This window comes from Castor canadensis, chromosome 11 (assembly GCF_047511655.1).
Source record: "Castor canadensis chromosome 11, mCasCan1.hap1v2, whole genome shotgun sequence".
In the NCBI taxonomy this organism is placed as follows: domain Eukaryota; kingdom Metazoa; phylum Chordata; class Mammalia; order Rodentia; family Castoridae; genus Castor; species Castor canadensis.
In genome coordinates, this window is record NC_133396.1 from 38,072,063 (window position 1) to 38,095,308 (window position 23,246).

General features: G+C 48.0%; 1 long non-coding RNA gene across 1 annotated transcript; it reads right to left on the reverse strand.

Moving 5' to 3' along the window:
- Positions 1–1,196: 1,196 nt before the first annotated feature.
- Positions 1,197–22,859, reverse strand: LOC141414048 (uncharacterized). The gene is made up of 7 exons (XR_012439151.1): positions 22,803–22,859; positions 19,587–19,752; positions 18,769–18,991; positions 12,654–12,689; positions 10,105–10,173; positions 1,496–1,592; positions 1,197–1,343 (listed from the first exon to the last, which is right to left on the reverse strand). It is a non-coding gene; the product is annotated as an uncharacterized lncRNA (long non-coding RNA).
- Between the last annotated feature and the right edge of the window lie 387 nt (positions 22,860–23,246).

Sequence of the window (23,246 nt, forward strand, 5' to 3'; positions counted from 1 at the left end):
TGGTGGCTGCTGACAACTCTTGGTGTCTTGACTTATAGCTCTATCACTACAATCTCTGTCACCATCTTCACTGTGTTTCTCTGTGTCACAAATCTCTCTCTTCTATCTCTTATAAGAAAGCCAATCACTGGATTCGGAGTCCACCCTGTATTTACAAAGATCTCACTTCATGATCCCTAACTTAATCACAACTGCAAAGACAATTTCCAAATAAGTCTCATTAAGCTTTGGAAATATCTTTTGAGAACCACAATTCAAAACATTAAAGGAATTTCCCCAAGTCACTGTGAAAGAGGAGGTATAGTGACAGCCCCATATATGACCCTTTCAGTGATGGCCTATTTCCCAGGACTAGCCAAGTCCAGAGTGTGCCCTCCTCACTCATTACCACCCTGCAGGTAAGTAAAGTCAGGTCCAAGGCTGGCTACCTGCCATGAGGGTCCAAACAGATGTGTATGTGAGCACTGGGTGCTGGAGGAACAGATGGTTTTGCATGCTTTCCACATGGCAGGCACTGTGCTGGGGGCTGTGGAGGAGCCCAAAGACAAGCAGAGTTCCTGTTTTAGAAGCTCTCAGGGTCTCCCAAGGAGGGCCTGAGTCTGCCTGGCATAGGCCAACACAACTCAGTGAGCAGAGAGTGCCTGCAGCTGCTGAGGGGATAAGCAGATAGGGAAGGTCAGGAAATGATGTTTTCAGAGGAGAGAGGTAGGAAGGAGGTTCTGATCTGAGGCCCAAGAACTGGAGCTCTTGGTTCAGAGAAAGAATCACACCCAGACCTGAGGGTGACTGTGGGGTGCCAGGAGGGCCCTCCTCTGGGGGCAGCTTGGGCTGGGTTCCAGGAAACTCTTACCACACCTGGCACCCCAGGCTGTGTCCTTGGCTGACCTCCCTTGCCAGGTGCTAGCTCCTGAGAGCACAGGCTAGGTATTTCATCGAAACATCCCCAGGACACAGCTCAACACATTTTCTGGCTAAGTGAACAAATAAACAAAGAGCTGCTTTAGCCAGGGAACCCCTAAGGAGAAGGCCTCTGAGAACCTGGAGGTGGGGGACTGCCCAGGAATCTCACCTGCAACACATGCCACCACGGTTACCATGCAATGGACTTAAACACTACCATTCACACACTCATGAGTACACAGACACTGCACTCATCGCTCAAGGATTTGAGGCAGCTTGCAGAAAATACACACCAGGGTAAGACAAAAGTTGAGCAAGTGGAAGTTTAATTGGGATCAAGGGAAATTTGTGGGTAGAGATACCAACCTTGGCATCATCCATGAGTACCTACTGTGTGCAGGACATAGATTGGTGCGTCTAGTTTCTCTGGGGAGAAAGGGAACCTGGTGAGAGAGGAGAGTAGAGAGTTTTAACTTTGGAAACACTCCTAGAAGTGCCTGAGTTCCATCTCCTGTACAAAGCAGAGTGCTCTGTACTTCATTCATTCAATCATTCCTTTGTTAATTTATTTAACAAATCCTTATTGAGCACCTACTGTGTGCTGCTGATAAGCACTGATTAGAGCCAATCTTTGGTCTGTGCAAAGTACCCTCCTTGGACTGTCTTCTTGGATGCCACTGCTGGCTGTGACCCTGCAGGGAAGTGAGACACAGATTCAGGCCCAAGCTAGATTTTCTGAAATGAGAAATGTATCAGTGTTGGGCATTCTAACAGACTCTTTACCATATTGAGCTTGGGCTGGACATCCAGCTTTCCTGCTCCTCCACAGCCTCATTGGTAAAGTGGAAATAACTAAGAATTAAAGGTCCAATGTGCCAATGTTGATTTCTTAGTTTCGACAAATGTACCATGATGACACAAGATGGATGAGGGGATGATAGAAACTATGTTATCTTTGCAACTTTTCTGTAAATCTAAAATTATTCTAAGATAAAAAAATTTAAGCCAGGCATGGTGGTACATACCTATAATCCCAGCACTTCAAGGTTGTTGGGCTACCTAGTAAGATCTGTCTCAAAAAAACCAACAAGTTTATTTTAAAAATTAAAGGACCTGGCTGGGCATGATAGCTTTCATCTATAATCCCAACTACTCTGGAGATGGAGATCAGGAGGATTGCAGTTTGATACTAACCCAAGTAAAAAGTTAGCAAGACCCATATCAACCAACAAGGCAAGCATGATAGTGCATATTTTTAATTCCAGCTATCGGAAGGCATAGGTTGGAGGATCATGGTCTGAGGACAGCCCAGACAAAAGCACGAGACCCTATCCAGAAAAATAAAGCAAAAAAAAAAAAAAAAAAAAGCTGGAGGTAGAGTGTGCCTGCCTAACAAGTGCAAAGCCCTGAGTTAAAACCCCAGTTCTGCAAAAATAAATAAATAAATAAATAAACAGTTTGATGACTGTCACAAGGCAGGCTTACTAATAATCATGCATGCATTGGTGATTATTACTTAATTCTCACAAAGTATTGTGAAGAAGTTCTATCATTCCCATTTTTTAAGCTAACCTCAGGGAAGTTCAGTGGCTTGCCTATGATCATGTGGACAGTATTAGTCAACACCTGGATTTGAACTCAGGTCTGAAGTGCTCCAAATACCACCATTCTTCTACTGCACTGGGCTCACTCTAACATCTTAGTACTTGTAACGACAAGGACTGACTGGTCCACCAGGAACAGTTCTGTGAGTTAGGAAGTGGCTGTTGTAAGGAGAAATGATGAAATGTGCTTCCTGAAGCTCCTGTGTTTGACTTCATCCCATCCTACGGGACTGCATGGAGCCACCTCCATCCTGTGCCTCAGCCCTCCCTCAGGTATGTTCAGCAGAGTTCACATTGTGTGCTGAGACCAAATGTCCTTGGTGCCTCCCATTGTACAGCTAGGCCTCAATTCCAAAGGCCAAATGGATATCCACCTTCCCACCCGAGTCTCCTAAACTGGCCCACTTCATCTGGCTAGCACCTACTCACCAATGTCTCTCTTTAAGAGAGGGGCTCAGAACAGCCCCAGGGCTATGGTCAAGCTCCTTAGAACTAAGCCACTGAGTGCCACAGTCCTGCTTCTGCAAACTGGGAGTGAGGCACCTTTGGCAACCTTATTTTGCTGCCTGAAGAGGGCAGGGAGATGGAGATCCAGGCTACTGGACAGTCTCCAAATTAGAAAACATGACATTCAGCCCTTGTGTCTGGACGGTAGTGTGGTTTGGGGCAGTCTGTTAACCTTCCAAGCCTTCATTTCCTCAAATGAGATAGGATACCTGAGTTCTGCTCACACCCAGCCCCTCGTGCTTCCTTGTGGCATAGCACATCCCACATGGGTCCATAATTCCAGTTTTCTTGTTTCTCTTTCCCCCAGAAGTGTGTGATTTCTTGTATTCTTTGGTCTCGTCTCCTCCCCACACACCCCCACCTCAATTCTGGGGTTTGAACCTGGTCTTCTGCTTGCTAGACAGGCATTCTACCACTTGAGCCATACTGTGATTTCTTTGGGGGCAGCAGCTAGGTTTTATTTACCCTTAGATTCCCCAGTGCCTAGTAACATTAACAGTTGAAAACACTTCTATGGCACTTCTTCTGAGCCAGGATCAACCCTGCAAGGTCATCCCGTTATTCTTATGGACAAGAAAGCTGTCAGACAGAGAAATGTCCAGGCCTATATCTAACACATAAAAAAGTGTCCAGTGTTTTTGTTGTTGTTAGATACGTGGAAGGGTAAATGGGTGAACAAATGAGTGGTCTGGTAGATGGGTGCATGGACAAGCAGATGGACTGACTGGTAAACAGATGACTGCATGGGTGAGTAGGTGGGATGGGTGGGCAGGTAGGAGGATGAATGGGTGAGTGGATAGGTGGCTGCATGGGTGGATAACTAGGTGGATGGGTGAGTTGATGAGTGGGCGAATGCATGGGTGGATGGATGGATGTTAGCTTGGCAGATAGATGGTAAATGTATAGATAAGTGAGTGAGTGAATGGGCAGGTATGTAGATAGTGGTTCTGAAGCTTGCTGTGTTATCAAGTCCTGAAAATGAGGAGATAACCTTGGGACCACTGAAAGGATGGAGGCATTGAGAAATAGCAAAGGAAATTTCCTCATCCAATAGTGAGAAGACACTGGGAGCCCAGACCTCCATCAGGCCACCCCCTCTCAGGCCTGGAATTTCTTCTCCAGGCCCTGACACCACCCCCAGGCAGCCCCCCCACACCAACAGATGGAAGGTTGGCAAAAGCAGTGGTGGGCGGGCAGATTGTTCTCTCATTGTCTGCGGTAACCTTCCTCCTGGCTGCTTGTTCTTCGCAGTGTTACACTTGTCTTCCTGCAACACTTGGATACCCGAGCCAATTTTGTCATGCAAATGAATTCAGCCCATTGTAAATCTCAAGGTAGGGGTGGCGAGTGTCGCTGAGCCAGAGGGGGCGGGGCTGCACTGAGAAGGGTTTCCTTGCTGCACCTTTCACCCCCACGGAAGAAGGAACTGCAGACCTTTGGAACAGACCTCTGGCCTTTCCTCTTTAGAATCTTCCAAGGCCATTAGTTGGAGCTGGAACAGGTCTTACCGATATATCCTCTCCTGTTATTGGTTAATAATCTGAGGCTCTGAGTGGGACAAGTGCCTCAAGCATAGCCACACAGCCGATTAGCCCTGGTTCAACCAAGTCTCCTGACCCTCAATCATACCTCTCTCCAATGGGTTGAGCTGCACCTGCCACCGTCCTCATTCAGAGCACACAGGCCTCCAGGATGGCCTGAACCCACCCTTCCACCCAACCCAAGCTACAACATGAGCTGGAGACCTTGGGAGGAGTGGCGGGGTGGGGTGGAGGCAGATCCTCCTGTTACCTAGCTCTGTTACAGTGGGTAATGTACACCCGAACAGGACTGGCCTGGAGAGCCAGGAGGGTCCAGGGGACAGTCTGGGGTCACATCCAGGGACATTGGCTAAAGGCAAGGCTGGGTTGACAGGTACCACTGATCAGGGACAGAGGTGGATTATAAATACCAGATGTTCTGCCAAGGAAGGCAGACTGGGATCAGTGCCAGGTCCGATGTCATCAGCAGCAAATGCAAGGGAAGGGACAGTGCTGGGACTCAGGGCAGACAGTAGTTGACTGAGCTCACAGGGCTGTCTGTTCTCCCCACCAAACCGACCCCCAACACCCAGGAGGAGCCTTGCAAGTAATCTCTACCTGGGGGAAGAGGGGAGAAGGGCAGAGGTACCAGGTAAGCTGATAGCACACAATATAGAAAGGGAAGAAGGGACTGGCATTTGTTACAAGGATGCAAGATGCCAGGTTCTCTGCCCCAGCCTTAGGTAATTCACGCAGGAATTCTGCATGACAGGAGTTGTCCTGACTTTATGGATTAGAAAGTGGAGTCTGGGGAGATCACCTGCCTGGCCACCAAGGCCACACAACTGGCAGGGGAGCTTTAATTCTAAATCCACAGATAAAGGCATTCCACAGTGTGTTCTTTCCACCATGCATTCTGCCACTCCTGTCAAATGTTGCCATCAGGAATCAGCCCCTCATTGAGCTGGTGACAGGAGGATGGAGAGCAGGGAGCCAATGAGGGTAAAACTGATTTTCCAGAAAGAAAAAGTTCTGAGCCATTTAGAACTTGGGGCCCCCAGTGATGTACTCCCTGCAGCCCTGTCTCCTTCCTCTGGTCTTTAAGCCCTTCCCAAGATGCTCCTACCCCTAACCTCATACAAACAGTTACCTTCTGACTGGTCCCTAAAACTCATTCCCTGCTCCTCCTTGCCTCGTCTGGGAATGCCCTTCCTTACCTTGTCCACTTTCTGATCTTCCAGGCTTGACTCAACTGTCCCACTGAATCTCCTTTGCCTACCTTGGATGGTGCTGTCTCCCCCTCCTCTGGTTCTCTCATTCACACCTATCATCCTGGTTGTTTGCCAGAATTTATATAGTGCTCCTTTTCCTCACTAGTCCTAAAGGGCAGGGTGGCTCCCAATTGTCCAGGGTGGCCAGTGACCCCTAGGTTGACCCTCTGGATTCCCCAAGTATCGTGTGGGGCCCCTCTTCTATCCTGATTTCATCTCCATCATTAAAGACCTGTGCTGATGGTGCAGCCCCTTCTCTGCCCTGCCTGAGCCAAACCAGATGCAGGAGCTCAATCACTCGTTGCAAGTGCTCACATTCCCAAGGCTGGCTCAGGCCATTCTGAGGGAACTGCAGACTGGAACGGCCTCGGATATGGGCTCAGGGCCCCTGGGGGCAGGGCTTTGGGTCCCCTCCATCCCCCCACGGCTACATGCACCAGTGCTCTCTCCTGCCAAGCTAACCTCCCAGGCAGAAACAGCCCAGAAGGCAGGATGCCCCAAAGGAAAGCAACTCCCTGCAGCTGGGAGACCTAGCCCTTTATCCAGTTCTGCCTTGGGACTGCAGTGTGCCCAGGACCAGTCTCTTTTTTTTTCTGGACCTCGGGTTCTCATGATGCAACCAAAAGGGGATGCACACCAATGCCAAGGCCTCACCTTTATGGGAGCAGGGTCTGAACTAAAGCACTTAAATTCAAACACCTCTCCCCAGAGCCCCCACCCTGGGCCAGAGGAAGGCAGCAGCACTGAGCTGCACAGAGGCCCTTGGGGCCACCCAAGGAGCAGCCACTGTAAAGCTAACAGGAGGTTATCTTAGTGTGTGCAGGCATTCTGCTAGCAAACCTTCCCACATGCATGATCTCACCAGGCCTTATAGCCTCACTATGACAAGGGACATGTTATTTATTATCCCCATTGCCCAGATAGGCAAGGGCCAGAGGAAGCTGCCCAGAACAAGTCCAGTTCTGTTGACCCTGCTCCACTCTAAGGCTTGGTCCCAGCTTCAGCATGAGAACACTGTGAGCTCCTTTGCCCAGATTTGAACCGCCCCCCCCCCCCACACACACCCTTTGCTGGCTTAAGTTTTTGGGAGGGAGCAGGAGGGGGTCAGTCTCCTGGCCAATGAGGTAAGAGGGTAGGAGGGTAGCCAAGGAGGGTTTCATACTGTGCATACATGTCTGGGGTGCGCCACAAAACATGCTTGCAGCAGTCCACACAGCCTGGCTTTTCATGGATACGCAATAAGAATGTGATGGAGGAAGGGAAAGAGGGAGAGACCCATAGGTGACAGGTGTTCAGAGCCTATGACACACACAACCGCCACACAAACACACACAGTCCCCACATGGACAGCGTCTGGGATGCTTACATCTCTCAGCAACTCCACCTACGTGACACAGGATCACAGGAACCTGCTCTGCCCTCCCTCACTGGGCACACTGGTCCCTTCTCCCCACCTCAGTTTCCCAATCTGTGCAAAATCAGAATGGAACCAAAGAACTGTCGCCGCCCCCCCTTTCCTCCCCCCCCCCCGCCCACCAAATTGTTCTCCCGCAAACCAGCCCTGGAGCTCAGCAAACCCCACGGCACACCCCCTGCCCGCACCCCTGTATCGAACACGCGGCGGACACCCTCCAAGTGTCCAGGCCGGGGGCCCTGACGACACAGCCCCTCTTGGCCATTGATCAAGGGCCACGGGTGCACCGGGCTGCCGCGTAATGACGCCGCCTTCCGTTTCTGCGGGCATAATGTATGCCCCGCGCTGCGGCCCCAGTCACTCAATCCCAGCCGGTCTGCGGAGGCCGAGATAGTCCTTAATGAGAAGAGCCCCGGCTTTATCTGCTTTCTACTTCAGCCATTATCTCCCCCAGTCTATAGACACGCAGTTACCTCTGACAATAATGCTCAGAGGCAACAAATGCTGATGAGTTTTCTATGCAGTCCGCACAATAAGTCTATCAAAACAACCTCGGAAAATTATGAACCCCTGTGACAGACAAATACAACCGGCTTCCGCGTGAATTTAGAGCCCCCAACGCTACGTTTCTTTTAATTCTTCAGGCTTCCCTTATCTCTGCTGTTCCTCTTCTGGTGAGGAGATAACAGTAATTCTTCTCTGTGCTGGTTTTTTTTTTTTCCCTCTTTCCTTCCCCCCCCCCTTTTTGCTTTTTTTTTCCGCCCACTGAGTGAGATGTTTTCTGTGTCTTTCTGCTTGCTAAAGATAAAGGGTTAAAGACCAACTTATGTTGGGTGCTGGGGAAGGGGGGAGGGGGGCAGGGGAGGGGGGGAAAGTAATCAGCATTCAAGAGATTGCTATCGGAGAAACCGCGCAGAGAACAGTAATTTTGCTGGCTTTGGCGAGGGCTCTCTCCATTCGCACCCCCCCCCTTTTTTTTTTTATGAATACACATAATGCCTGGAGTGTTGGGGGCAGATAAAAGAATTAGCAGCAGCCAGGGGGACGGAGGCCCAGAGAACAGGGGAGAATTAGAATGTCTATCTTTGTCTCTTCCCGCTCATCCAGCCAGCCGAGGCTCCCGGCTCGTAAACAATTTAATCTTTTTGCTACAGTTAAAATACAAAGACAGCAAGCCTCCTTCTTCCAAATGGAAAAGGGAGGAGGAGCAAGACAGGAGGAGGAGGATGGGGTTGGGGGCTGGGGGTGGGATGAGGGAGAGGGAGATAGAAAAGGCTGACACCACCAACTTTTCTTTGCAGGCCTAGCCCCTGAGCTCTGAGAGCTCAAAAGTGCCCCTCCCCCTTCCCTGCTGCACCCACTGGGGGACATGCACAGTCCAGACCTGGCTTGGTCCAATGCACCTAAGGACTGGAGGCGTAGCCATTGGGGTGAAGGTCTTGCTCCTGCTAAGGGTCTCTGGTTCCTGTCTTCCTGGCAGGTGGCAGCTGTTGGTGTTCATCCCATGCTTCTTTCCTTGGCTATCCACTGTCAAGGCCTGTCCTCATTCCTCCTCCTCTTCCTTGCTTGCTCTCTCTTCCTTGCTTTTCTCCTCTTCTGACTTGTTCTCAAGTCATGCAAAATGAGACACCTTTTCTATCCCACCAGCCTGCAAGCTCCTAGAGTGTGGACTACCATGCTCCCCTCAGGGCAAGAATGGGCTCTCTGCGATGGAGAAAGGCTGAGATGTATATAAGGATGCTCCTTTTCCCTCTCTCTTGCACACAAACACACACACACACACACACACACACACAGAGTGGAGGGACAGGACTCTAAGGAAGAACACCGCCTAAAAGGAGGAGGAGCCCTTTTGAAAAATCAGATCATTTTTGAGGGAACTAAAAATTAACCAGAATAAAGAAGCCTTCTGAGGGAACTTAGGATGAAGGATTAGAGGAGGAGAGACCCTTCAAGCCTGGGGAAGCCAGTGGTCTCTGAAATTTGATCAGCTGGGCATGCTCAGAGAAGCCAGTGCCCCCAAGTGCTCATTGTACCCTACACTGTGGGCATTTTCTAGCTATTCCATCTGGACCTTTGTATGCAACACAAAAAGTCCAGTTTTTGTTTTGTTTTGTTTTGGTTATGGCTTTGGGCGGTACTAGGGGTTGAATTCAGGGCCTCACACTTGTAGACAGGCACTCAACCACTTGAGCCATTCCACCAGCCCAAAAAGCCCAGTTTTCATAGGGCCAAGTTGGAAGCTGGTTCTACCTTCTCTGCTCTCATGCTGCCTGTAGAGTGCTGGTCCCACGTGTTGGCGTTGTGTTTACTGTCTTTCTTGTTTGGAAAACTCCCAAAGTCCTCCTCACCTCTGGACACCTGGCTCTGTCTGCTAACTGCTTGCTGATTGATTTGGTACATGAATAGACAGGTAAATGAATGAAGTCGGAGAAAGGAGAGGAGGAGAAGAGAGTGGGTAAGAGAATCTCCTTTGGGAACCTGACACACACTTGAAGAGGGGTCACTCAGGAAAAGGATGGTGTGGGAGCAACAGGAAGGAGGGATGAGGGACCAGAGAGGAAAGATGGGGGTGTGGCTGTTCCCTCTCCCCAAGCTATAGCTGCTCACTTAAGGGAGAGAACCAAAGCAGAAACCTGGACCCAGCTAGCTGCCTTCCAACTGAGGATCAGACCCATTCAGGTTGGGGGTAAGGATCTTGCTTCTACCAACGGCCCCTGGTTCCTGTCTTTCCTTGGCCATCTACTGTCATGCAGTCATCCATTCACAAAACAGATAAAGCACCTACTGTATACAGGGCACTTAACTGTGGGAATAAATAAGACACCCTTAACCCATGGAAGGCGTGGGGGTAATCATGAGCCTGGGGTCAAGAGATCTCAGCTCACCTGCCGGCTGGATCCCCTGTGGGCTGTGTAACTGGAGTAGGTCTATCTCTCTGAGCCTCAAGTTCCCATCTGTGAAAAGAAACAATAATGACCTCTGCTTAGATGGTTTTGTTAGCACATAGTAGGGACCCAGCATGCAATGACTATACTAAACAGAAGTACTGGCTTATAATGACAAGCTTGGAGGACACAATAAACCAAGGAGGATAAAACACAAAACCATCTTGAAGCTCTACAGAGACTTCAATGTATTTATTTTGTTCTTAGCTGATCACACTACCACTGCTCTTCACTCCATGGAAAAGGGAGGCTGGGCTCAACCATCTTGTGGGAATGGAGCTGCTTGCCCCAACTCCTGTCCTCCTCTCAAGGCTGAGAAGTGAGGAGTTCTGGAAGCTCCTTCTGGCCAAAGGAAGGGGCTATGGCAATCAACTCAGCTCTTTCTGTAACTTTGCAGTTAACCTTCAATCTTTCAGATGTTTTTTTTTTTTTGGGGGGGTCTGTGATCAGGGGCCATGCTCTCCCTCCAGTCCAAGCCTCATTGGAATATTCATCCTTTCTCACCCCTGGCTCCAATGTTATACTGAAAATTACCCCGTGTGTTTGCAGAGATATGGGAATAGAACATTGGTTTTTATAAAACAAAATTCTGAAAAAATAGTTCAGTGTCTATATCCTAAAATCAGATACCAGTTATTTTCAAATATACATAAAATATATGTCATCTTGGTCATGTCCAAAGTCAGAGCATCTCAAATTGTCCACATGTCAGAATCACTTGGATAGCTTTAAAAAAAATAATCTTCATTCTGAGCTCAAGCATGGAGAGTCTGTGTGTGCGTGAGAGTGAATATTGGATAAGAGGAAGCAGTGAAGTAGATGCTTAAAAGATCCTACGTGAGCTGGACACAGTGGATGGCTCATGCCTGTAATCCCAGCTTCTTGGGAGGCAGAGATCAGGAGGATCACAACTCAAGGCCAGCCAGGGCAAATAGTTCCCAAGACCCTATCTCAACCGATAAAGCTGGGCATGGTGGGATGTGACTGTCATTCCAACTAAGTAGGCAGATAGAAGTCCAGGCTGGCCCAGGCAAAAACATAAGACCCCTTCCCAAAAATAACTAAAGCAAAAATGGCTGAGGGTGTGTCTGCCTTGCAAATGCAAAGCCCTGAGTTCAAATCCCAGTACTGCAAAAAAAAATTAAAATAAACAAAAAAATCCCAGGAGATTCCATTGAAGAGCCTGGCATGGGACCCACAAAGAAAGATGCTTCATTTTATCCATTAATTCAACAAATACTTTCTGAGCACCAGCTATTTGTCTTTCTTTTGTGTGTGTGTTTCTTGTATAAAAAAGAAACTGAAAAACACATACGACACAAGAAAGCAGTGTCTAAGCCAATACAGATCCCACTTGCCAGCCTTAATCCAAAACACCCTCTCCAAACTGATCTCTCCCCTCTGAGCCCACGGGTTTGGTGCCCATTCTCTTCTCTGAGACAGGAATACATACTAACTGAGGATCTACAAGTGCCCTGCCCTGCACTAAGGATTTAACTATACATATGACCATAATCCTCACAAAATCTGGATATGGAGCCCTCATTATCTGTATGTTATTAAGGGGAAATACAGGGACAGAAAGGCTGAGGAATTCTCTGAAGTTCACCAAGTTAGCAGGTGGTAGGGTCTTCTCCTTCCATATAATTCTGTACTATCTAGTATCGGGTCTTAGAATTGTACTTTTATTATTAATCACATCCAATCATTCAGTCATCCATTCATAAAACTGACAAGTCACCTACTGTATGCAAGGCAGTTAACTGTGGGGATAAATAAGACCCTGACCTCAAAGGAGGGTAGAAAAGTTTAGAAGGAAAATTCAGACAACTGCACGATGCTTCCCAGGAGAGAACAAGTTATCTGAGTTCAGTGGCAATTCCAATCCCAGAAATCCAGAGGTCCGTGGCAAACATTGAGGTCTTATTTCATCAGAGAGGTGAAGTACTTCACCTGAGGTCACACAGCTGGGTGCACCATAAATACGTGATGAATCTAATGAGATTATTCACAACCCCAATTACAGCTTAACCACTAATAACTTGGCTCGGGCTCCCCTAATGGGATTTCCTCCTTGGACATCAGCCTTCCCTTCCCCCATCTACTGACATTGGCCAATTAGACAAGGGCAGGTGCTGTGATTGGGGTCACAGTGAGAGGAAGAGATGGAGAGGACCACAGTTCACTCCCATCCTCGGCTGAGAAGGAGGTGAATGGTTTCAGGCGCTTCCACAGCCTTTTGTGATGAAGTCTGGGAGAAGCTCATCCATGTGGATGGGGGGCAGGTTTGGAAGCCAGCTCCCAACATTAATGCCTAGGGGACCCCTGTTTTGGACATTGTACCCTTCTACTCTGTGTCTAAGACCAGCAGGCCTGGGGAGAGATATGGGGATACACACTGAGACATTCAGGCAGATCAGCAGACATGAAGACGAAACACAGACAAAGAAATTTTAAAAGGGAGGTTAGCTCAGTGGTAGAGCACTTACCTAGCTTGCAGAAGGCCCTGGATTTCATCCCCTGCACTAAAAAAAAAAAAAAAAAAAAAAAGCAGAGGGGAAATTACCTCAAGAAATACACATATACATGAGAATAAACCAGTTTGCACAGAGCCACAAAACTAGCTTCTGAGAGAAGTGAAGAAACCCAAAAAGGCAGACAGCCAGAGAGTCAGACACAAAAGGATTCTTAGGCAGAGCCCAATGCCCACTTATTTGACAGACATTGTTATGGACCTACTTTGTGCAGGCATGGGGAGATAAAGGACAGTCTTTGGCTTCACAGAGCTCATGGTCTGATGAGAAAGCGCAAGCATGCTTTGTGAGCAAAACCCACAAAGATGAACAGAAGAGGCCTGGAGAAGCTGGGACAAGAAGAGAGTCAGAGAGAACAAACCACAAAGATTTTTGTCTCAGAGGTGCTGAGATAGAGGAAGACAGAAGCAGAGACACACAGGAGTGCTCAGAGAGCAAGAGACAGAGTACACTACATCCTCGTGCACAAGCCAACACCTCTGCTGTGTGAGCAGGAATACTGAAGATGTTCCCTTCCCAGGACCCTCTCTGATCAGACCCCAAGCTTTCCCCATGGGGATAGGGAGTTGGGCTTGGGGACAGCTAAACTTTCTCCTTCTGGGAACAACAGGCTCAGGTGGTCAAAAGCCAGGCTCTGTTGAAGGTCTGCAGCCCTGCTGAAGGTCTGCGGGTGTGGGCAGATGACAGGCAGGTGGCAGCTCCACGCCTCAACTATCCTGGGAGCCAAGGCCAAGGGCTCAGCTCTGCGGACTATAAGGAAGAGCACAGATGTGGTTGTGATGACTATGCACGGGCCACCAGTCCCTGAACCCAAACCAAAAGCCCTTCCACTGGCCCAGAGCACAGTAAGGTCCTCTCCTGCCCTTAGGAGAGTCTTCAGAGCTCCAACTCTTTAGGTCTAACTTAAATCTTTCCTGCTGCAGCTTAGGTCCAATTCCAGGGGTGGAGCAAGGGTGCAGAGGGCCACAGGACAGGTGTTCCCTAGACGCTGCTTCCTTCTGCTCACGGCTCAGCAGCCTGGCCAGCAGGAGTTGCCTACAGAAGCATCCTCCCCACCTCTCCAGAAAGGCTCTGAACCCAGCTCCATCACACACAGGAAAAAGAGTCCAGATGGGAGATTTCCGAGAGGCAGGATTGGATTGGAAAGGAGTGGTGGTAACTCCTTAAACCACTCCTTTTTTCCTCATAGCACCTGGTCACTGGTTCCCAGCAGGAGTGGGGGCTGCCCCTAGCGGAAGACACTGGCTCCCACCCCACACGGGACTGAGGAAGGTTTGGAGGGCAGGAAGGTGGACATGAACCTTCCCTGGCCACTCCTCAAAACCCAACCAGGGCTTTACAGTACAGGACCAGACACCCAACCAATCATGCCACACCCACCAGCCGGTTCACCCCTCCCACCACCTGGGCTCACCTACTTTCCTCACCCTCCTTTCTCAAGCCACTTTCCCTCCATTCTATACAGATTTGTCGGGACCTCCTCACTCAGCTAAACACTGGGATGCCAGGTGACAAAAACGACAAAACCTTAAGGAGCTGGCTGGCTGGCGAGGGAGGGGCGGAGGAGGCCGACCCAGAGCATGCAACGCCGCAAAACTCTCCACCAGGGTGGACACTGCGGGGCGAGTGCAGGGAAGAAGTCACGGTCACCCAGCGCTCCTGCCCCAGGCCGGCTGTCGCTGGACCAGCGAGCCACCCCAACTCCTCCGCGGGGACCTGTCCCATCCCACGCGGCCCGCGCGCCCCGCGACCTACCCCGCCCGCTTTGCCCCGCAGGCCACCAGGTCCTCCCTGCTCGGCCCCGCGGCCGCGCGCGCGCACCGGGGCTCCCGGGTGGCGCGCGGGGATGCGCGGGGCCTCCCGAGACTGGGGGGCGCGCGCCCGATCTGCCCCTCGGATGTTAAGTGTGGGGCCCACGCTTAAGTAGCAATTAAGGCTGCTGGAGAAGAAAGAGAAGGCCAAACAGCCTGTTTATTTCCCTCCCCCTCCGTCGCACACACCTCCTAGTTGGAAGAAAAGAGGAAAAGAGTGAAAGGGAGGAAAAAAACCCACTAAACCAAACCTCACTGCAATTAGGAGAGCCGGCTGGGGGAAAAAAGATATGCATTAAATGGATGTTTCTGCACAAAAACTCCAGGCTGACAACATCTCTGGCCTTGTAAGGGGGAAATGACTGCGCCTGGGTGTTTACATAGCCGAAATCAGGGAATTATGCTGTCATACTGACAACCGTAGGAGGACAATTTTAAAATTACACCGTTCAACACCTTTAATGATTTGTAACAGAAGAGGTGTGGCTACTCCTATTAAATGTGTTGCCAAATCAATAAAAGGGATAATTGGAGTTGTTAGAGCAAATTATAGCAGCGTCTCTTCTGTTGCTGTACAATGTTCCCTTGTAAACTGCTATTACAGGCAGCGCCGTATTTCTCTCTTATTTGGCCGCTTTGTAATGAGTTGGCATTTTGCAGCATAATAGTTCCACTTTCTTTTATGGAGCTCTCACTTTAACTTTTTCTTCTTTGTGCAGCCTATAATTTCCTTGCCCTCCCTGCCTTCCCGCCTGTTTTCAGAGGTGGCCGCGCTGCCTGTCAGCAGCCTCTGGTGATAAACTATATTATTTCACATTATTTGCAGGCCTTTTCAATTGGCAGTCAGATGGGGTTGAGGGGTAGATGAGTCTGAAGGGATGGGGATGTGGAAGTGGGGAGAGAGGAACCAAGGCCAGGAGGAGAGCTAAAAAATTCACAGACACAGAAAGGAAGGGAAATGCGGGGGCAAAGCTTGGTCTTGTTCCTCTGAGTGCAGCAGACCCTAGCCGCTGGCTTAGCTATTGATGTGAAGGGGTATACGCTGTACTGACAGATCCCAGCTTCATTCTCAGCACCCCAGATCCTCTGATTTCCCCCTGCTCATCAAAACAAAGCTGGTAAGCAGCTCAAAACTACAGAGCTATGGATTCTCTTCCCCCCCAACTCTGGCCTCAGGAAGGGTGTGGGGTTGCACCCCTGGGAGCACCTCAGGACCCCCAGATGGATAGACAAGTTATTTCCACTTCAGATAAAGCCTTAAGCCACTGGGAACTGTGAGGCACCATGCTTCCTGCTGAGGCAGGGAGATGGAAACCATCCCAGGCCTGTTCCTGGGGACATGTTGCTATATCAGAAAGGGCCCTGAACCAGGAATCCAGACTTTGGTTTCAGATGTGCAGGTGCCTCCTCACCTCACTCACACTCAGTCCTTGGCCCCAGGCTGGAGAGGACAGAGTCCTTAGGCAGCTGGGGACGTCCTATTGTGTACATCATTCAGTTCCTGAGACAGCAATAAAAGTCCCAGCCCAGACAAACCTCACTCAGTCAGTTCCCGCGCTGGGCTACAGGACAATCAATCTGAATTACCAAGAGGTCTCAATGAGAGACAATTGGAAAAGAAATGCCACTTTATTACTTCCACGGAGCTGCCATCCTGAAACCCATCTGCTGCCATGCACCACAGCAACAGGAGCCGCCAAAGAGAGCAGATAAGACTTGATGGTGGACAAATAAGATTCATTTGCAAAAAGCAGCATCAATTTGCTTGCCAACAATGAGGAAAGTTCTAATTCTCTTTGGTAGGTTCCTTGTGGCCTTCTGAGCATCCTCTTGTCTCCATCCTTCGTAATTCAAGCTAACTTTTTCCCAAGAGGGTAAACGAAGTCACCTGCCTAGGTGCAACGAGAGGAAGTGGGATTGCTGGTGATTCAGGGAATGCCACTTAGCCTGTGACAGATTTCCAGGTACCAGGTACCAGTCTCCTAACTTGAACAATAATCAGTTTCATAAAGTCCCAACAAAATGAAACTGTGGATAGTCCCAGAGCATCTGCTTTTAGCAGGAGCTGAGAGTTTTCTTTATACTTTTCTATGCTAACAATGCTTCAATTAAACCAATAGCTAATTGTCAATTCAACCAATGTTAACTGTGCTGAGTACTGGTACCCAGTGGTGAACAAAACATACTATTGCTCCCCTCTTGGAGCAGATATTCTGGTGGCTGATAGTAATTATGACAACAACAGATATAGTCATAACACAGCAATCCTTATTCTAGAATCATGCAAAGTGACAGCAAAATACTTTCATCAGAAGCAGTGGGATGTGGTATGAAGAGCACCGCAGAGGCAGGAAACCTGGCTTCTAGCTCCAGGCACTTTTCCTCTCAAGTTCTGTTTCTTCATTTGTAAAGAGGATATATTTATTCATCCCACAAATAAGTACTGAGGTTCTACCATATGTGGACCATTAAGATAGGTAAATTAGAAAAGTATAAGGCTTGTTTCTATGGACCTAATGTAAGGTCTAGTTGCTGAGGCAGACATTAAACAATCCTATCACTACATAATTACAGAATGTGATAAATTCTGGGAAAAAAAAGGGCATGAGCTTATTTGTAATAACAACCTGGAAACAACTCAGTTGCCCAAAGGAAGCCAAAGTGGTGGAGTAGGATGGGAAGCATGGTCTTAATGAAGCTGGAGAGGTGAGGAGGAGCCCTAGGCAGTTGGGGACAGGTTAGGATTTGGCCCTTGATCCAATGGGCAAGAGAAAAACCACAGAGCAGTTTTAAGCAGGAGAGTAACAAGACCCAATTCCCATGTTAGGAATCCTACCGTTGTACTGGGTGGATGGGAGAGGCCCAACACATGCACAGAGAGACCAGTTAGGAGACCTTTCCAGTGGTCTATGAGACATTAACAGTGGCTTGCAAACAGCAAATGAAAGAACATCCAATATCATTTGTCACCAGAGAAACAAAGTTCAACCACCAAGAGATTCTATTACACGCCCATTAGAATGGCTAAAGCTTAAGACCGTCAATCCCAAGGGCTAGTAAGGATGAGTAGGAACTCTCATGTACTGCTGAGGGAATGTAAGTTAGTGCACCCACCTTTCAAAAGTGGCTGTTTCACTGTGTGTGTGTGTGCGGCACGTGTGGCTGCGGATCAAACCCAAGGCCTTGCACATGCTAGGCAAGCACTCCACCACTGATCTTCATTTCTAGCCCTTGGTAGAATATGTTATAGCTAAAAGTGAGTGCTGAATGCTGGGATCTAGCACTAAAGCCAAAAATAAGTATATCCTATGACCTAGGATAAGGTTCACCAATATACATGAGCATTATTTGTAATAGCAAAAAACTAGCAACAACCGAGATGCCCAAGAATTGCATATGGGCAAATAAATTATGGTTGAGCCACAATAGGGAACATCATGCAGCAATTAAAAAAAAATACAATGTACTGATGCACAGTACATGGGTGGATTTCATGACATAAGAGAGGACATACTATATGGTTCTATTCATTTGAAGTTCCAAAACAGGCAAGAGAAATCCATAAGGATAGTTGCTACCTGGAGCAAGGTAATGACTAAGGACGAAGGGAGCAGGAAGGCTGGAATGTTCTATATCTTGATCTGATGGGTGATGACAAGGGAATAAAAATTCCATCCATTCCATCCTGAGTTATCAAATGAGATGATATATAGGAAAGATTGTCACTCATGGCTTTTTTTGCTGTGTATATTCTAACTAAAACAAAAGAATTCCAGGCTCAGAGTGAATTGGTTGTGAACAGACCCAAACTAACAGAGACCTCCTCACACCCACGGATAAGAGCACACTAACTGTTTGCCTGAAATATGTAGTATGTGGCTTTATAGAAGGTATCTGGTCAACCATGAGGCCCTGAACCAGAATCAGGACCAATGAGGCTGGGGGACATCTAGGGCTTCCTAGTAATGAAAAGGCCACTTGCTTCCTGGTTGCTGTATTACTACTACTGCTGGCTGTCTCTGAGTTCCTCCTTATCCTAATTGCACTGAATCATGCCATTTTCTTGGGATAACAGGATTTCCACAGGTGACACTGGGTTGCAGCTAAGCCTGGATGAGGCTGCTGCTAGTGAAATAGGGATCCTCAGGGGAAGCCACAGAAAGCTTCCCAAGTGCCCTCCTCACAACCAGGTGAGGTAAGCATTTCCAACAGAGGACATCAAAGCTCAGAAACGGGGACATGGGCATTCCCAGCCCTACCTGGGTATGGCAGAGTTGAAACTTCAGTCAGATTTTGCATCTTGGGCCATTTAAGTTCCATATGAGCCCTGCCGGCCTTCTGGTGTTGTCTCTTCTTCCCCACAGTCCAACTTCTGACAGCATCAAGCATGGCAAAGCAGCCAGGTGTGGTGAAGCACACCTGTAACCCCAGCTACTTGGGAGGCAGAGGTAGGAGGATGGCAAGTTGGAGGTCAGCTCAGGCCTACCTCAAAAATAAAATACAAAGGGGTTGGGGGCATCACTCAAGAGGTAGAGTACTCAGGCCCAGGGTTCAATCCCCAGTACCTCCAAAAAGAAGGAAGAGGAGGAGGAGGAAGAAGAAGAAGAAGAAAAGGCACAAAGAGGAGGAGGAGTGGGAGGGAAGGAAGAGGAAGAGAAGGAGAAAAGGCACAGCAAAACCAAATCCACTGGCCTTGGCAGACAGGCTTAGACTGACAGGGCCACTGGAACACAACTGCACTCAGCAGACCTTCTCCTTCTTCCCCTGGGGGCTGTTTCATGGCTCACTCCTCTTAAAGGTCCTCCAGGGAGCAGTGCTGCTAGGAGAAGCCTGTCCACCAGGCCACCAATGATGGCAACATGAGCAACCAGTCTATCTGCTCTGAAAGTTTTTCAGGCCAAGATCATTCTTGTCATGGTCAATGGTACAGAACTGTGGGTCTAAATCAAGTTTTTATTTGACAGCACAATGTGTCCAAAAGGTCCTAGGGCGGGGGACCTTGTCTACAGGGGAGTGGGGGACTGCAGTCCACTTGCACACACAGTGGGAAGGACTTCCAGGTGGAGAGGTCACTTACCAGGTTCTTTAACTGTTGGATGAGGATGTTCCTCTGCTCTTCTGAACTCCAAATACTGAGGGCCTCTGGCCTTCTGTGGGTGACTTGGAATTCTGGGCTTCCTCCCCTTTCTCAGAGCACTGTGCAGTCTTGAAATATATTTCTTGAGCCCAGGGCAAATGCCCAGCTAAAAGCAGGGAAGTAAAAAATCTCAGTTCAAAGATTTAAGGTATAAGGTAAAGCTTCATTTTTCTTTAACAGAATTTAATTTCCATTCTGAGTGTTCATTCCACTGGCAGTGGAAAAAAAGATTCAGTCTCAGTCAATGTGGGATTTCTGCCAAGTTCTTGCCCTGTCTCTAGACTTCTGTCTAATTCAGAGGGTGCTTATATACAGGGGGGAGCAAAGGGGAGTGACAAGGGGTCCTCCATGTTCTCTTTTCTCCCAGGCACCTTCTGAGCAGACCCTCTTTCTTGCCCATAGAGCACTTGCAGCTCTGTGCTCTTCCACGTCCTGAGGGAAGGCACACTGATGACTCTCTCCTTCTACCCAGGCCTGGTAGAAGCCATCTGTACACACATTTCAGCCATGCCCGCCTGGATCTCCTGAATCTGCCTGGCTCCAGCCTCATCCTCTGAAGTCCAGCAATGTCTGAACTCCCAACTTGGAAAAATCATCCATTCCTCTGAGGGCCTGAGCTTCTGAAGACCAAAATCTTGACGCCTCAAGATCCCCACTCTCCACCCTGCCCTATCTCCCCACTGGGGCAGTGGTACTGAGATGGAAGGAAAGAAAAGTTATTGAGGACAGAAAAAAAAAATCAATAAACATTTTCAGAACTATTCCACCACAGAGGTGATATTTAGGAAGCACCTTTCGTTAATAATAAACACTTATTGAACACCTAGAATATGTCAAGTACCCTGTGCTGGGAAAAGAATAAAAGACCTCATGTGCTAAGTAGACTGTGGTGTAAAAGAAGACTCAAAACTCTAGCTTCAGACTGGCTGGGTCCTAGGCATAGCTCTTGTCATTTCCAGCCCTATGACCTCAGGCAAGTTCTATAACCTAACTTGAGCTCCTTCATCTGCAAAATGGACTTGACATATGGCTTAAACCTGGGACTATTTAGTTTTTAGGGTGCCTAGCACAGTGGGTGGCACACAGTAGATGTCTAATAAATGACTAGCAAAAGAAGCTGGGAAAGCTCAGAGGAGGAGTGAGTAGGTGTCTGGCTACATGAAAGCAACAAGCAAGCATTAATTATTTTTTACTTGAAAATTGTACTTAAGTATGGGAAAAGAAGTAACAATTATCCATTATCTCACCATCCACAACCAGTCACTATTAGCATCTTAGCTCATCTGTGCATCTCAGCCTAGATTTTTTTCTAAAGCAAAATCGCTCTATTGTTTTTGCCAGCATGTTCTATACTTATTATAAAGATTTCAAACAATGGTTAAAAATTCTAAGCTGAGAGCAAACAAATTCATCCCCACTTCTCTTACTGATGGATTTTAAGCCTGTGAGTGTGGGGGTAATGATTGACCCTGTGTATTGGAAAAATCACTTGACTACTCAGTGATGTGGAGTGGGGGGGATCAGGGAGGAGGCAAGAAGTGACAGAGACCCTTCCTAGGGTGGTGGCAGTGGGAGAGAAGGGGATGGACTGGATTTGAGAGACCACCAGGGCATACCTTACCCAGCACACTCTAAACCCTTTCCTTGCTTCAAGCTAAATCCCTCGAAAGCCCTGTGGCTGGACTACATAGGTTAGCCTGCTGTAGGATTGCCTTCATTGAGTCTGGGCTTTCACATCGTGCCCTCGGCTTTTATTGAGGGCAAACACAAGAAACAGCTGCAGGAAGACCACGACTGCACTTGCTGTAAACCTGAGATTGGAGGCTTTGTGCGCTGTGCTGCTCAGAGTCCCTGAGCAAAGCCTCGTGTGATGACTGCCTGTTTGGACAAAGTACTGCAGAACAGTCTGTCTCTCTTGAAGAAGAGCGGCATGCTTTTCCCCTCCCAGACAGTAGAAATTATGTAGTCCGATATATTTCCCTTTTTACACTGGTCGCCAAAGGAGGCTAATTTCATGTTAAATCAGCTCTATGGCTGAAAAGCTTTTTTTCTTTTTCTTTTTCTTTCTTTCTTTCTTTTTTTTTTTTTTTTTTTTTGGTGGTACTGGGTTTAAGCTAAGGGCCTTGCACTTGTTAGGCAGGCACTCTACCACTTGAGCCCTTTTTGCTTTTAAGTTATTTTTCAGATAGGATCTTGCTTTTTGCCTAGGCCTGGCCTTAGACCACAATCATCTTACCTATGGCCTCCTGCAGAGCTGGGATGACAGGCTTCTGCCACTGTCCCTGGCTTCTTGGTTGAGATGGAGGTCTTACTAAGTTTTTGCCTGGACTTGCCTGGAACAATGATCCTCCCAGTCTCTGCCTCCTGAGTAGCTGGGATTACAGGCATGAGCCACAGTGCCCAGCTTAAGTATATCTTTGAGAAAATCTTTTAGGAAAAGAACTATCTCAGAGATTGATGAACAATAGGTATTCAATAAGTATTTGATGAATGAATAAAGTGGTAAATTAAAAGGCCAAATTTTAATTCTGCTTGGCAGCCAAGCAGGGCAATTCAGAGGCAGATACCTCCAGTGCCATAGTCACAGTCCACAGGAAATGGTATGGGGCATTTACGGAATTAACAGAACAGCCTTGTGAGATAATTAACTTATAAAGAGAAAAGTTTATTTTGGATTACAGGCTTGGAAGTTCCAGTCCATAATCAATTGGCCCCATTACCTTGGGCCTATGGTGAGGCAGAACATCATGGTGGGAGCACGTGGTGAGCAAAACTGCTCATCTCATGACCAGGAACCAAAGACAGGAAGAAGAAGGGGTCAGGGCCCTTTGAGGGCATAACTTCAATGACTAAAGACCCAAACTCTGGGTTCTACCTCTTAAAGGTTCCACCACCTCCCAACAGTACCCCCTGAGGACCCACGCCTTAACACATGGGCCTTGGGGAACATTCAATACCCAAAGTGTATCAAGTCTCTCTGGACTGAGTGAGGAAGAGCACCTTGTACCTCTCAGAGTTGGAGTGCTATTCGGGAGATACTGAGTCAGGGAAGAGAAGAAGCACAAATGTGGTATGAGTATACAAGATACAGATAGATAGAGAGAGAGAGAGAGAATGAATTGGAGCTGTCCTTAGCATCAACTATCCTCTACCTACCTAATTCCTACCCATCCTCAGCACACAGGGCAAGACGTCCCTGCAGCCTCCCAGCCCTGTCATCATCATGACCCATTGCCTGCATAGAGCACTTTATAAACTGCACGCTCACATAGCCTCCCACTCAATTCTTGGAACAACCTTGTGACCTGAGCTGCGTTAGCGTTATCTCCATTTCACAGATGACAAAATTGGGGCTCTTGAGTTATGTGTCCCTTCTGGTAAGCCTTTAGCCAAATGTAACTATTTGATACTGGAATTTGGCTAGTCTGAATGGAAATGTGCTCCAAGTGCAAATACACAACAGATTTCAAAGACAGTACCCAAAACAAAATGCGAAATACCTCATTAATCATCTTTATATTGATTAACTCTTTAAATGGTAATTTCTTATTATGTTGAGTTAAAATATAGTCTTAAAATTAATTTCACCTATTTCTTTTT